The 13,790-nt window shown below is 36.2% G+C and overlaps 2 protein-coding genes across 2 annotated transcripts in view; both read left to right on the top strand.

Annotated features, from left to right (window-relative positions):
- Positions 1–1,375, top strand: part of syt14a (synaptotagmin XIVa) — a 45,878-nt gene extending 44,503 nt beyond the window's left edge. Inside the window, exon 10 of the mRNA XM_088433673.1 lies at positions 1,074–1,375. The gene's annotated coding sequence lies outside the window, so the exon portion shown is untranslated. The remainder of the gene's footprint in view (positions 1–1,073) is intronic.
- Positions 1,376–7,680: 6,305 nt separating this feature from the next.
- Positions 7,681–13,790, top strand: part of sertad4 (SERTA domain containing 4) — a 28,131-nt gene continuing 22,021 nt past the window's right edge. Inside the window, exon 1 of the mRNA XM_088433864.1 lies at positions 7,681–8,031. The gene's annotated coding sequence lies outside the window, so the exon portion shown is untranslated. The remainder of the gene's footprint in view (positions 8,032–13,790) is intronic.

Below are 13,790 nucleotides of genomic sequence, written 5' to 3'. Positions count from 1 at the left end.
CAAATTTATTTGAGAGCGAGTGAAGTTGTAGATGTTTCCAAACTTGTAATGTGGATCTATCAACAGACCAAATGTCAGTCATTGGCTGTGATCTGTAACTTATTTTTGTAATGAATGGTTATGTGTCCTGGTTAAAAAGATGGACGGGGTTCCTTCATCAGCAGGCTGTAATCATAGACCCGTTCTTGATGCTTCTCTTTTTCTTTTTCTTTAATGTGAGCAGGGACTAATATTGAATCTGTGGGTTTTCTTAGGATAGACTCTGTAATATCTGCATTCATGGAGGTTTCAGCAGTTTTCTGAAATCATGATATGATCTCATAAGGGACAAATTTTCACCATCCGCATGAGTTATTGTTTGTGATTTTAATAATGCTGGGTGATAATCTTAATATATTGTGATACGAAGTGACATAAGCGCGTATTGCAATGCGGCATTCAGTTTACAATATATAGCATATCGATTTTTAAATGCCTTATTTTTGTAATTTATTTTTTTTAAATCGATCCACTCAGGAGTGGGTCTAGTATCATGATTTTTGTCATACTATGAATCGTGGTTTACATGAAAACCCTTCTGAACGCTTCAGAAACACCACATTAAATGTTAAAACACATGAGCCTTCTCCGAGTGAGGCCATGTTCCAAAGCAAAAGTGGCGGCAGAGAAGGAGTGCAAACAGCAGAAAAAGTAAACTTGACGATATGAAGGTAACATTTCCTTCGTTTCTGCTGATGTAGTTGTATCTCGGGCTTCATTCTCTTGTTTAGGATGTCCATAGTAAGCTCCTGTATGTGTTCCCGAGAAGCGCAATATTATCTGAGCAGCCATATTAAAGAGCAGTAAAATCTCATGATACGTTTATTTCAGATAGGAATTTTGACATTTCAAGTTTTGTTTGTTTCTTTTATATGCTGAGAAATGCTCGTAATACAAAGAAAAAAAAACTTGTACAGAAGCTACCATATATCAATGTTTCACTGCTTTTGATAAATTATAACAGAAGATTTCTCCTTGGTATTTGTTGTAATTTTTTACTAACACGAGTGATGTCACATCTTTTTTGTGTACAGTTGAAGAGCAAAAATGACAGAAAAAGAAGAGTACAAAGTGGTGCGCAATAGGAGGCACGGTTGGCAGAGTGCTACCTGTGTATTTCTGCCACATGAGAGCCATCTGAAAGAGTTTTCCCAACTGCTGGGGACATATTAACAAAGTCAAGGGCATGCATGAAATGCAAAAATGTGGACATGCTTTTTTTGAAAAAGAATGTTTCATAGATTTTCCTTTTTTTTTCTTTAGAAACATTGCCCAATATATCACAATATATGTCACAATATGTCTTTGCTGTATCACTTTAGATTTATATTGCAAGGACGGGGGAGGGGGGGGGGGGGGGATGCTACTGCTGCTGGCTGGTCTAAAGACCACACCATCCTTCTCACAATGTATGTAATATCAACAGCGGCCAGAAGCGGTGCCCAAAACACAAAGATCAAGCACAAACGTATGAACTAAATAATTTCCAAAACATTATTTCGGGTGCAGCCCACGCGGCCCGGTACCAGTTGATCCACGGACCGGTACCAGTCCGCGGACCGGTGATTGGGAACCATTGTTGAGCTGTTGAACTCACAAGGACTTTTTTCTCATTGATTTTGCCAGAGCTAAAGTTTGAACTAACTTGCTTCAGAGATTAACGCTGTCCTCCTTGACATGAATTGAGAACACATAGGGCTTAACATTAGTAGCTATATTCAAAAATACCACCAGTATCTGAAAGCAACATTTCAACACACTATCTTACCACATTTCTATGAATCCTCTTCAACACTGTCTTGTACGCCTACACTCAAATCACATCTTCATTTCAAGTACAATATTGTGACATATATTGGAAAGTTGAAAGCATGAAACAAGCAAAATACAGGGATTATTTGTCATAAAATTTTTGCACCCCTTTGTATTTTTATTACTGGAAAATCTAGAACTCGCTGTGATGAATCAAGGTCTCGGTCGAAATTACGTCCATTATTGCAATACTTGCTTCTTTGTAAAGGAAAGAACACCTGGCATAGACATCATTGAACAAAACCCCATTTTATGTTTTTTCACAATTTTAAAATGGTTTTGATTGTTTTGTCCACTTATTAAACTTTGCTGTGCTACAGAAGGGCATCGGTGCCTTATTGTTTCATACGCAGCAACATGTGATAAAATGAACTTAAACCAACAAACGTACTTTGTTTGTACTTCCTGATGGGTGTAATTTGTATGTATAATGTCTATAAAAAAAGTTGTAATTCTTTATGATAAAACTGAGTGGAAAACACTTGTGTGAGAGCAGTTTACTTGAATGCTTGTCACATGTTTGTGCTCTGCACCAAGCAGTGTTGGGAGTAATGCATAACAAAAGTAATGCAATTACTGTTATGCACTACTTTTAGTGTAACGCAGTCGTGTAATAATGCAGTATATACACAACAATAGTAATACGGTGGGCCCGCGTGTTACGAGTTTAATCCGTTCTGTGGTTGGGTTCATAAGGCAAATTCACTGTATGGCGGGCAATCCAAACCTATGTAAAATAGCTAATGCGTTTAGAACCCCCAGTAAAAACATCAAAATTGTTCATACATATTAAAAAATGTTACCAAATTAGTATAGTAAGTGCTACATATATATAAAATACATGTATCAGTAAGCATGATAAATGAAAAATATAGAAAGCATTTATTTACCTTTGAGTGCCGCTTGTTATGCACATATTCCTGGGTAAGGGTAGCCAAGGCTAAGTTAGCTTCGTATTTCTTGATGATCTCCAGCATCGTTTCCATATAAATCATCTTTTTACTTCTCTCTTTAACATCACTTGCAATCTTGGGACCCATTGCTAAACCATTCAACTTTGAATTAAGCAGTAAAATGCACTATAAATACGGTTTTGTAACCACCACAAAGTTTTACCGTTCCGTGATTTTGAAACGAGTGAGGCCGACCAATAGCAGCCCACCATCTCCGTGAGGAGACGCCGACCAATAGCAGACCAGCATTGTAGTTATACGTTGCATGGAGGTATTGAAAATAAGTGCAAGTACCTAAAAACGCCTGCAGATGGAGACAAAACAACATAAATACAGCCAACCCAGTTGGGTCATGACAGTTGTTTTTGTCAAGGAAAACGGGAAAATACCATAAAGAGGGGACAAAAAAACTCAGTATTCTACATTGCAACATGAAAAAGACCGTAAGCCAAGGATGCTGTAACCCAGGATTCCACTGTATTTTACTCAGTACTAATGAGTGACACAATGCATTACATAGCAGTTTTACTTGCTGGTGTTAGTATCCACTGCAGCAGGGATTAATGCGGCGGCAGCAGACGACAGGTTGGATATGTTGAATACGTACACAAGATGGACAAACGCCATTTACTTTAAGTTTGTCAGAGATAAAGACAAGAAGAATATAATCATTAAGTGCACTTTGTGTGCAACACTAAAAGCGCTGTCCACTTCACCAAACAGCACCAGTAATTCGACAACCCACTTAGAGCGGAGCCATAGTAACGTAAAGTTAGCGAAAATAATACACATAGAGAATTGAGAATGGGGATAAAACAAAGCAGACAAAATGATTGTTGTTTCGCTCAGGCCACTTTGACCTCAAGAGGTTAGGAGAGACGAGGCAGAGCATGTCGTACGTAGAAGATGTGCTGCCGCTTTCGACAATGGATTCGCCAGCATTTCGAAACCTTGTCAGCAATATCCCTGTCGCAACTAGCAATAATGACAAGGTAAGCTAACACTAATTTTCACTCTACAATTGCTATTGATAATAGTCTATAAGTACTTCTTAATTTTTATCTATATGAAGCAGACAAAAACTAATTTTAAACAGTACGTTAAACACAATGACGAAGATGTAGGCTAGCTGTTATTGTTAGCCCCACTGAAAGCATCTATTTTTGAAACATCTGTCCATAACCTAGCCCTGAACTTGAATATGAATATTAACATTGAAATTGTGGAATACAGTAACTATTTATGCCTAAAACAGACACAGTGCATCACTATGCTGTGAAACGAGGTAATAAAGGGATTCAAATCCAAAAATATAAAATAAAACAAGATTGTGTTTCTTCTCTTTAAAGGTTTACAATACAATACAGATTAAATTATTTGTACTGGTTTTAGGCTTAAACCAACCTTCCCCTGGATGTGTAGTGTGCGTAATGACTTACATGTAGAATGGCAAATCCATATTTCCAGTTATGTTGGTGAGGATAATATACATAATTAATACAATAGTAATGTAATGAATTACATTTCAAATACAGTAATAATGTAATCTAACTCATTAATTTGAAAAAACAGTAATATGTAAGAAATAATGCATTACAGTTTTGAAGTAACTTGAGAGAACGTGCAACTTGTGCACTGCTTGGATGTCTGTTTCGGCAGGACGATTAGAAAAAAAAAAAAATAATAATCTAGTATTATCTTGACCCTGATAGTGTACACTGCATCACCACAAAGCAGCCAACAGGTGGAGCAGCCATTTCAATTATTCAGCAACTTTTGCATTTGAAATCCAAAAATAAAGGAAAATCATGTCCCAAAGTGTGTTTGCCCAGTGTGAGTTTAGGCTTTTGTTTTTTGTTTTTTTTTAATACTGTACATATGTCGACAAAGACCAGTTTCCAGATAGGGTAAATACAATGATATATGTTGGCAAATTCCTAGATTGGTAAAGACTTGATTCATTATGTGATGGGCATTTGGGGTCAGAGAAACATTCTTCTGTATCATTGTGACTTAACTATTATAAAATGATTTTGATCTTTACACATAATTGTTTGCAGTACAATGTGAATGTTTGATATTTTATCCATTATAGAGACCTATACATGCTTATAAAAATCTCATGATGTCAGTTTGTGACTGCATGCACCAATTATGCTCGATTCAAGACAATATATATATATATATATATATATATATATATATATATATATATATATATATATATATATATATATATATATATATATATATATATGTATATATATATATATATATATATATATATATATATATATATATATATATATATATATATATATATATATATATATATATATATATATATATATATATATATATATATATATATATATCAGTGGACCGCCAGGGCCAGCAAGGCCTTCTCTGCTAGCCTAAAATAACCTTATCATAACTATAACAAACTATAGTAATTATAAAAACAGTAGTAAATTTCAGTAAAGTAAATTTCAGTTTAGATTTATTTTTTTCTAAATATGTATATTTCATATATAAAATTATTCACCATATTCTGTTCTTTTCGTGTCATTTCATATCAATTTGGTTACGCTCTTTGCAGTGCTGTAGCCTTGTGTCGCCATGCTGTGTGAAATCTGGCCTTGCCAGAAGCCAAGGCATTCGCATCAACACGGCATGGGCTTCTGCGCAAGCGCAGATGGATATGTCAGCTGCCCTAATGCTTAATAGACAGCTGTAATAGTCAATTGAGCCATAAGTTCACCATCTAGAAGTCTCACGTTGAATGTGACGTAACTGGATGTTCACGCCATAAAGGTGGTGCTATTTTGATCCTCCATGTTTAAACTTGGAAGTAGTTAAATCAAGTTATTGGTAAAAAAACAAAACAAAAAAACAACAACAACAAAAAGAAAAAACATAATGCTCAATCGTAAGAAAACAGCAACCATGAGGAATAGCATACATCGAAGGCAGACCCACGGACATTTAACAGAAAATTCAAATCTACTCACTTTTTTTTTTAAACCCACAATGACTGACAAAGAACAAAACGGAAATTGGATCGACGTGACTTTCAGCATTGGCGTCCATGTCAACAAAAAAGAATTTATTATTGGAAGTGAAACAGAGAAACTCTCCGATCAAGTCATTGAAGTCTTTCTGAAGATAGAAAGAAGAATGGATTTTGTATTGAAAGAAGTGGGAGACATGCGTTTTGGTTAATTAAGCATTTGTTTTGTTTTTTAACATGTTTTCGTAATGTTATTTTGTTCACGTTCAATTCGTGGTGAAGAAATAAAATTATGTTCTTATATTAAAGTGTTATTTGTAATTTAGCTTTCAATTTCGTGAAAGTTTGCCTGCTTTTGGTGTCACATTCTGTCTGGGTTTTTCCTGTTGTGCCTTTTTTTTTGTGGAGTTTGACTTATTTTGCTTTTGGGTTCGTTGTTTTTCTCTTGCGTCTGTCATTACTGTAATTTGTGTCACCTGTCATAAGAGTGTTCCAGCTCGAATATAGTTCGAGTGTTTCGTGTTTCGCCCAGCTTCTGTGAATAAATTGTTTAAATCCTGCCTCCCGTGTGGTCTCCCGTGTTACAGCGTCCCTGGCTTACGTTATTTGCATGTTGCGATGTGGAATACTGAGTTTTTTCATCCCCTCTTTATGGTACTTTCCTGGTTCTGCGAAAAACATACAGTATATATATATATATATATATATATATATATATATATATATATATATATATATATATATATATATATATATATATATATATATATATATATATATATATATATATCGTGGACCCCCGGATTATGACATCCCTGCCTTACATTTTTTCAGCTTATGATGTGATCTGCGATGTTTGTTCGTCCCCTATATGTGGTATTTTTCTGGCTTTATGACAAAAACAACTGTCATGACCCTTGGGGTTGGCTGTATTTGTGTTGTTTTGTCTTCATCTTCAGGCGTTTTTAGGTAATTGCTTTTATTTTCTTGTCCCGTCAAATTGCCTGTGCTGCAACACGTCACTCAGATGCTGGTCTGCTATTGGTGCGCGTCACGACTCCCTACGATACTGGTCTGCTATTGGTTGACGTCACTGTCAAAATGGCGGCATGCTACGGACTGGATCGCGTCTGATTGCAAATGTACATATTTGCAAATATACAAATTTGTTTTTACAATTTATTAGCGAATTAACATAGGTTTGGATTGCCAGCCATATGGCGAATTCGCTTTATGATCCCAACCGGGGATCACACAGACACTGCATATACTTTATGTGGGATCGGGCGGAGAGACTATACATTCCACAACTGAACACAGAATAAAGCGCTTGAGGGAAGAAATGCTGGAAAATAAGATTCAGTGGCTGCTTGTGGAATCAAGAGGGAAATGTAGAACAGATGAGCGGTGCTTGCTCCCTTCTTACTTGTCGCTCATATTCTTGCAACCGTGGTGCTAGAATACACACGCACAAACACGCACGCACACACACACACACACACATATTTAAATATATATACATATATATATATATATATATATATATATATATATATATATATATATATATATATATATATATATATATATATATATATATATATATATATATCGACTGGATTAAAATATACAACAAAAAACTAATTACTAATTCCCACCTAATCTCGTGTTAGTTATACATATTCTACAGGACTCATGAATATAGGTTCTTTTCTACTATGGATTTATACTAGGATTTTGTAAATACGTGATCAAAACAACACAATCAAAGGGAATACAGAATACAAGGAAGCGTTGTTTCTGTGTTTGGGTCTCCCAAACCAAACCAGCTGGCACGTGCCCTAAATAACGAGCGGTCAGCGAACGCCTCACTACAGCAGCAGTTGATTTGAAGGGATGCGACTGCGACGCTGGTTTTGTTTTCCTCTTCGCCACATATTCACAAGAACTGCAGCGGCCGCGCATTCGCGTGTTCTCGTGAAGATATAATGGACAGATGGACTGATTAATGACATCATTTTTGAGGGAACGCAGAGCACCTTTTGGCCATAGTGGACGGCGCGTGGGGCTTTTTTGGAACGCGCGTCTGAGCATTGTCACAGCGGTTTACACTTGAAACAAAGCATACACTTTTTATTTTTATTTTTTTAACTTTTGCGCTAGGATTTTGTCTTCAAAAGCAAGTGTGTAGGCAACTACCAAAGGAATTCAACTCAGGTAAGCCTATATAATATATAAACTACTATTCGCCAATCGCGATTATTGTGTCGGTAGTGAATCTTGAAATTTATTTTTTTTTCTCATGTTTACTCCAAGATGACCCTCACACAATGACTATACAAACAAAACAACTCTTATCTTGCAAGATGTTACGGTTTTCTTTGATATGTTGATCTGCCTTGTGTCATTGTTAACTATACTGTACTTTTGTCGTATTAATAACTGTTCACTTAACCCATCTTGGTTTTACTAAGTGTAAATCAGTCCGACTGGTGTTGTGCATTGAACAGGGAGACAGCTGCCTCACGCATGCCATTTCTCAAGCGTCACTTCATTATTTTTGCATTATACTGAGTGCGCAGTATTTCTTGACAACATATCAGTTCCCTGAGCGTTGCCCGATTTATATCATTTTAAGACCCTACTTTTAACTTGTGTTGGGCTTACTAAATCATTTTGTTAGTGACATACTGAAGATGCGACGTACATCAGTCCTCCCACTCAACGCACTTTTGAGTACTTTGACAAAGACTGTGAGGTGTATGTAAAAGTCCATAAATCTGTTCCAACGCGAGGTTTTTGAGATATAGAAAATGAGACAATATGAATCATTTAAATATAGTTTTGCATCGTAATCTCTAGCTCTAAAACAATTAAAGAGGCGGTAAAAATATATAGTGTCACTATGCCAGCACAGCTAAAATAAACAAATGCTTGTAGTTTGGAAACCATGCCTTAATAAAAAAATAAAAATAAAACCTAAAAAAAAAAAAAAAATATATATATATATATATATATATATATATATATATATATATATATATATATATATATATATATATATATATATATATATATATACTATTTACACTTACAGTTACACTTTTACTTAGAAAACACATGGATTTTCCAAAACACGTGGGAAATGTATTGATGAATAATAAATTTAATCCAATTGTATGAACATTTTACCCATATTGAGAGAATGTATGTTTGGCACAAACACGAAAATGCTCATCCCCAAAAAGTACACCCAGCATGCTTTGGGACTTTTTCTCCAGTAACGGAGGGAGTTATCAAATGCTCCAAAGTCAGTGTTCATGAAAAACCTTCAGGCTACTGTTATACTAAGAGAAAAAAAAAATCCTACTAGAACAGCTGCACTCCATTTGGGAGTTAACCTAAAGCAGTTGAAATCTTGACAGATGTGAAGTGACTTCCATTTAACAAAAGATTGAATGTTAATTATTAGCTGATTATAAAAGGGAGTGTGCACTTGTTCAGTGTTTGTTTTCCTGATTGCACTCCACCAACCCCAACACTGGAAAAGATTTCTTTCTTCTTTTTTTTTTCAATTGTGTTTTACAAGTTTTAGGTCATTTTTTTTTTTAATATCCACTGCACATAAAGTGTTCATGTATTATGAGGTGATGTGAACATCACATTACATAATAATTTATGTGAATATTAATGACTTGTAATTTTGGTAGTCTTTACACCCAGTTTGTGATAACATTCAGTATTGAAACCCAATACTTGTTTTCTGAGCTTTTCTTCTACTTTTTCCCTACTGCAGACGCACCACACTATTGATATGTTACCACACTCATGATTTATTAGTTTTAAGTACAGGGGTCTTAGCTAAAACCGTACCCCTATTTGTTCTGTTGATGTTAGGAAGACACGCAATGAACAGATTGCACAGAGCGGCATGTTGTTTTGCAACACACTTGCTTACCATTGTTGTACATTGCTTACCATTGTTGTACATTGTACCATTGATATGCAATTGTACAGGTCAAATGTAACAAAACACAATAACTCTAGATTCCATATAAAATGTCCTCTTTATTGTGAATGCTCCATTTTACATTAACAAGCTTAGTTTATGTATTTTCTATGAGCAAAATTATATCCAAACACCCCCTATAAATGGGCAATTTGGCTATGTAAACGTTAATGTCCCCAAATCTCTAAAAACTCTGGCCAATAACCACCAAAAATCACATGCACGATCCTGAGTGTAAATAAGTGATAAATGATAATGATACTGATAATGTTTTATTTGCGATCAAATTTCCTGAGAAAAAAAAAAAAAAAAAAATATATATATATATATATATATATATATATATATATATATATATATATATATATATATATATATATATATATATATATATATATATATATATATATGTGTGTGTGTGTGTGTGTGTTGAAAAATCAATTTTAATCAGCCAGAGAGTTTTTTTCTGAGAGGACGTTAACACACAAAAATAGTCACGAGTAACAGCAGAAGTTGATCCATTGTTGCACACCATTCAATGCACTACGCATCATGATCCGTAGGTGGCAAAAAAAAAAAAAAAACATAAATGTGTCTTGCACGTTCATCCCCCAAATTTTTGTGGACGAAAACCAGGACATGAACAGAGGCAAAATCAAAAATGTAGCACATAACTTGGCTTGTTTGTGAATTGGCCCATTCCTATGGTGAGTTTCCATTGTATAGTGCGTGAGATGATTGGTTATCAGATACATATTTGACTTTTGACTAGGGATGTTTTACTGATAACAAATGTTTTGCTTTTTTCCTTGATGTGTTATAAGCAATGTTGCATCAAGTATGTCAAGAGGTATAAAAAAATAATGTTGAACAGGTATGGTTCGGGTAAAGTGCACCTTCCAAAGGTTTAGGGATGCCTAGTTTCCAGCCAGATGATTTTCACAGTTTTGCATAATTTAACCCAAATGTACCCATCCCTCTCTCTGTGTCCCAGCAGAAATGCCAAATTTGTCAGTAGTACCTTGACTTTAAACTTAATACAGTAATCCCTCATATTTTGCGGTTAATGGGGACCAGAACCAACTGCTGCGATAAGTGAAAAACTGTGAAGAAGCGTCATTGAAGGGATTTTCATGCATGTATATATGGATACGTGAATTCTTTAAATGTGAAAAATATTTATACTTTACATATTCAAGACAAATATTACTGCAGTACACATATTTAATGAAATCTTAAATGATTAAACCTTATACAGTAACGGTACTGTTATCCCTTCCCTTCCCATCTCTTTGACTGTAGTCTCACAGAGTCGCGTTTATATTAGCGGCGCCCGGAAGTCTTAATAAGAGTGAAGATTGTAGCTGACTATACAAGGTAACAATCAGAGTTTACACTTGAAATTCCAATTTATTTGCAAAGAAATCTTGGTGAGCGTCTGGTGCCGCACTGCTCTTTCCTCCTCGTCCTTTGCGTCTACCTAACAACGTCTGTGCGTTTCATGAGGGACACGGGCACTCCTACACGACACATGATTGGCTCCTTGCACGGCCATCGACCGATGAGGACAGGAGTTGGGACAGGAGTAAAATACAACTCCTGCACTTGAGACTGTGGCACTGTCAATGTTGTATTTCAGCCAAGTACAGTATTAAACACTAATTTCTAGGGGTACTGTCATTAAAAAATGGACTAGAAACGCTTATTGAAGTACATAATGTGGAAGAAGACCCACCTTAAATGTTGTTCAAAAATGATGGTGTGGTCTAACAGGAGGAAGTGCCCTGCCTTAGCAGCATACCAGCTTTTACTGACAGTAAGCTATAAAAGGCCAGTGCCAGATTTCTTGTCTTCACCGCCTGCCAGAGCCCAGCGGTCTTCCATTATTATCACAAGCTCTTGTGTCGTTTCTCTCCCCCTCGTTCTCTTCTGACGCTATCAATCATATCTTGCTCTCAGCAGATTCTTCTGCTCATTAAGGAAGTGAACCTGTAGGTAGCCAGTAGCACCCCAAGCTATTCATCTCTCTCAGCAGGACACTGAAGACTCACATCTGGAGCAGCATTTCAAAACATGGCCCTTAGCAGACATTCAGTGCACACTGAAAGAGAGTCGATGCATATTTAAAGGACGGCCTTTCAACAGACGTCGGGCCAAGCATAGCATTAAGACTACTTTGGCTTCGCATACCTCAAAACTTTGCTCTTACTTGTATACGTGGGTTTCGTGAACCCACCCGTAACAGTTACTTACGAAAATGTAAATAAAAGGTGTATGTATTTTACTGTACAAACGATAAACGAATAAACACATTTTGCTGGGCACAAACGAACTAATTAGTGATGTACTGGATAATGTACTGGATAATATTCATGGGTTCGAGAGTGTTACCTATTTTCTTCCCATCATAAATATGCCTCGTGCTCCCCATAGGCGCACAACGGGTAGCCAGCTGCTTTTTAGTTTGGAAACTTTTGCTTCATGAAATTCTGCATTGATCCTATCGTTATAGGAGACAAAATGTGCTTCCCTCCCATGGTAGAAAAACTTAACTGAACTTATCCAGTCAAAAAACACAAATGAAGCTATACACTGCAGTTATTATAGTCAAGAAAAACTAACAAAATAACTATAAACACCAGCTACGTCTGTTACTACTGTTGTGTACTCAAAGGGTTCATTCCAGGGGTGCTAAATAAGTCGATCACGGTAGACCACATACCTATTAGTGACATCGTCCTTTTTGGCTGCGAACTAGCACTCTAAGTCCCTAATGCGAAGAAGTCATTATTTCAAGTAGGACTCCTGGTCTTGCCTGTTAAAAGCTTTCTTTTTCCTTGAAGTTGACGGCTCTTCACCTGTATTTTGACAGGATGTTTCTGTCTCGATTAACTTATTTGTAAGTGAAATTTAGGCGCTCAAGTGACTGAAATGAAGCAAAGAGAATCCCTCCAGTTTTCAGAATTAAAGGTTTTTCAAAATGAAATAGCTTTCAGACTCGGATAATACATAAAATGCGAAAAGTTCATTTATTCTGTCCAACTTTCGATAAATAGACAGTGAACGGCAAACGAGTGTCATTTTTCTTTATTGCAGTTGAGTCAGTGGTAGATCTCTCTCCCATTTACTTTGTAAAACCGAAAAGAAGAGAAAATACACCAAATGCTGTCTATTTATATCTCTTCAATATCAAACATCGCTTTAACTCAGTTACTCAGGTAAGTCCCAAATGCAAGAATTATGTCTTACAAAACTGTACACAAATTACATTGATTAAATAATTCATATAACTGGATTAAAAGTTTTAATCATTTCATTGCAAACTGTCAATTAGATGCAAATGAGTACTAAGCAATTCAAAACCTTTGCATACACTGACATATGCCAAAATGAAAAACCTGACACAAATGAAAATGCTAACGAGCTAAACGCATATAAGGAGCACTATATAACATGCTGAAGATAAGAACTACAGTAACATTAGCTAGCATGTTATCTACAATTACAATGTTTTGGGCATACTGTATAATTATAAATGACAACATTCTTATAAAGAAAATATAATTTTCAGACACTCGTGGGCCAGATTTCAAAGGGAGACAGAACAACATGTGTGTCACCGACTTTGACTGCTCTCAACTGAAGCCATACCGTGCTTCCTCACTGCTAATTTTATATCAAAAGTGGCAAGAGGTGGCTCCAAAAAACAAAGATCAAGGTAAATAAATGACGGATACATCCATCCTTCCATTTTCATCCACTTTATCCAAGGCCGGGTCGTGGGGGAGGCAGCTTGAGCAGGGAAGCCCAGACTTCCCTATTTCGAGCCACTTCGTCCAGCTCCTCTGGGAGGATCCGCAACCGTTACCAGGCCAGCCAATAGACATGGTCTCTCCTGCGTGTCCTGGGTCATCCACAGGATCTCCTTCTGGTGGGACATGCCCAGAACACCTCACCAGGGAGGCGT

This window comes from Hippichthys cyanospilos, chromosome 14 (assembly GCF_059441005.1).
Source record: "Hippichthys cyanospilos isolate Australia breed blue-spotted pipefish chromosome 14, RoL_Hcya_1.0, whole genome shotgun sequence".
Lineage (NCBI taxonomy): Eukaryota > Metazoa > Chordata > Actinopteri > Syngnathiformes > Syngnathidae > Hippichthys > Hippichthys cyanospilos.
Note: the sequence above shows the minus strand (reverse complement) of the source record. Positions and strands in the feature narration are given on the sequence as shown.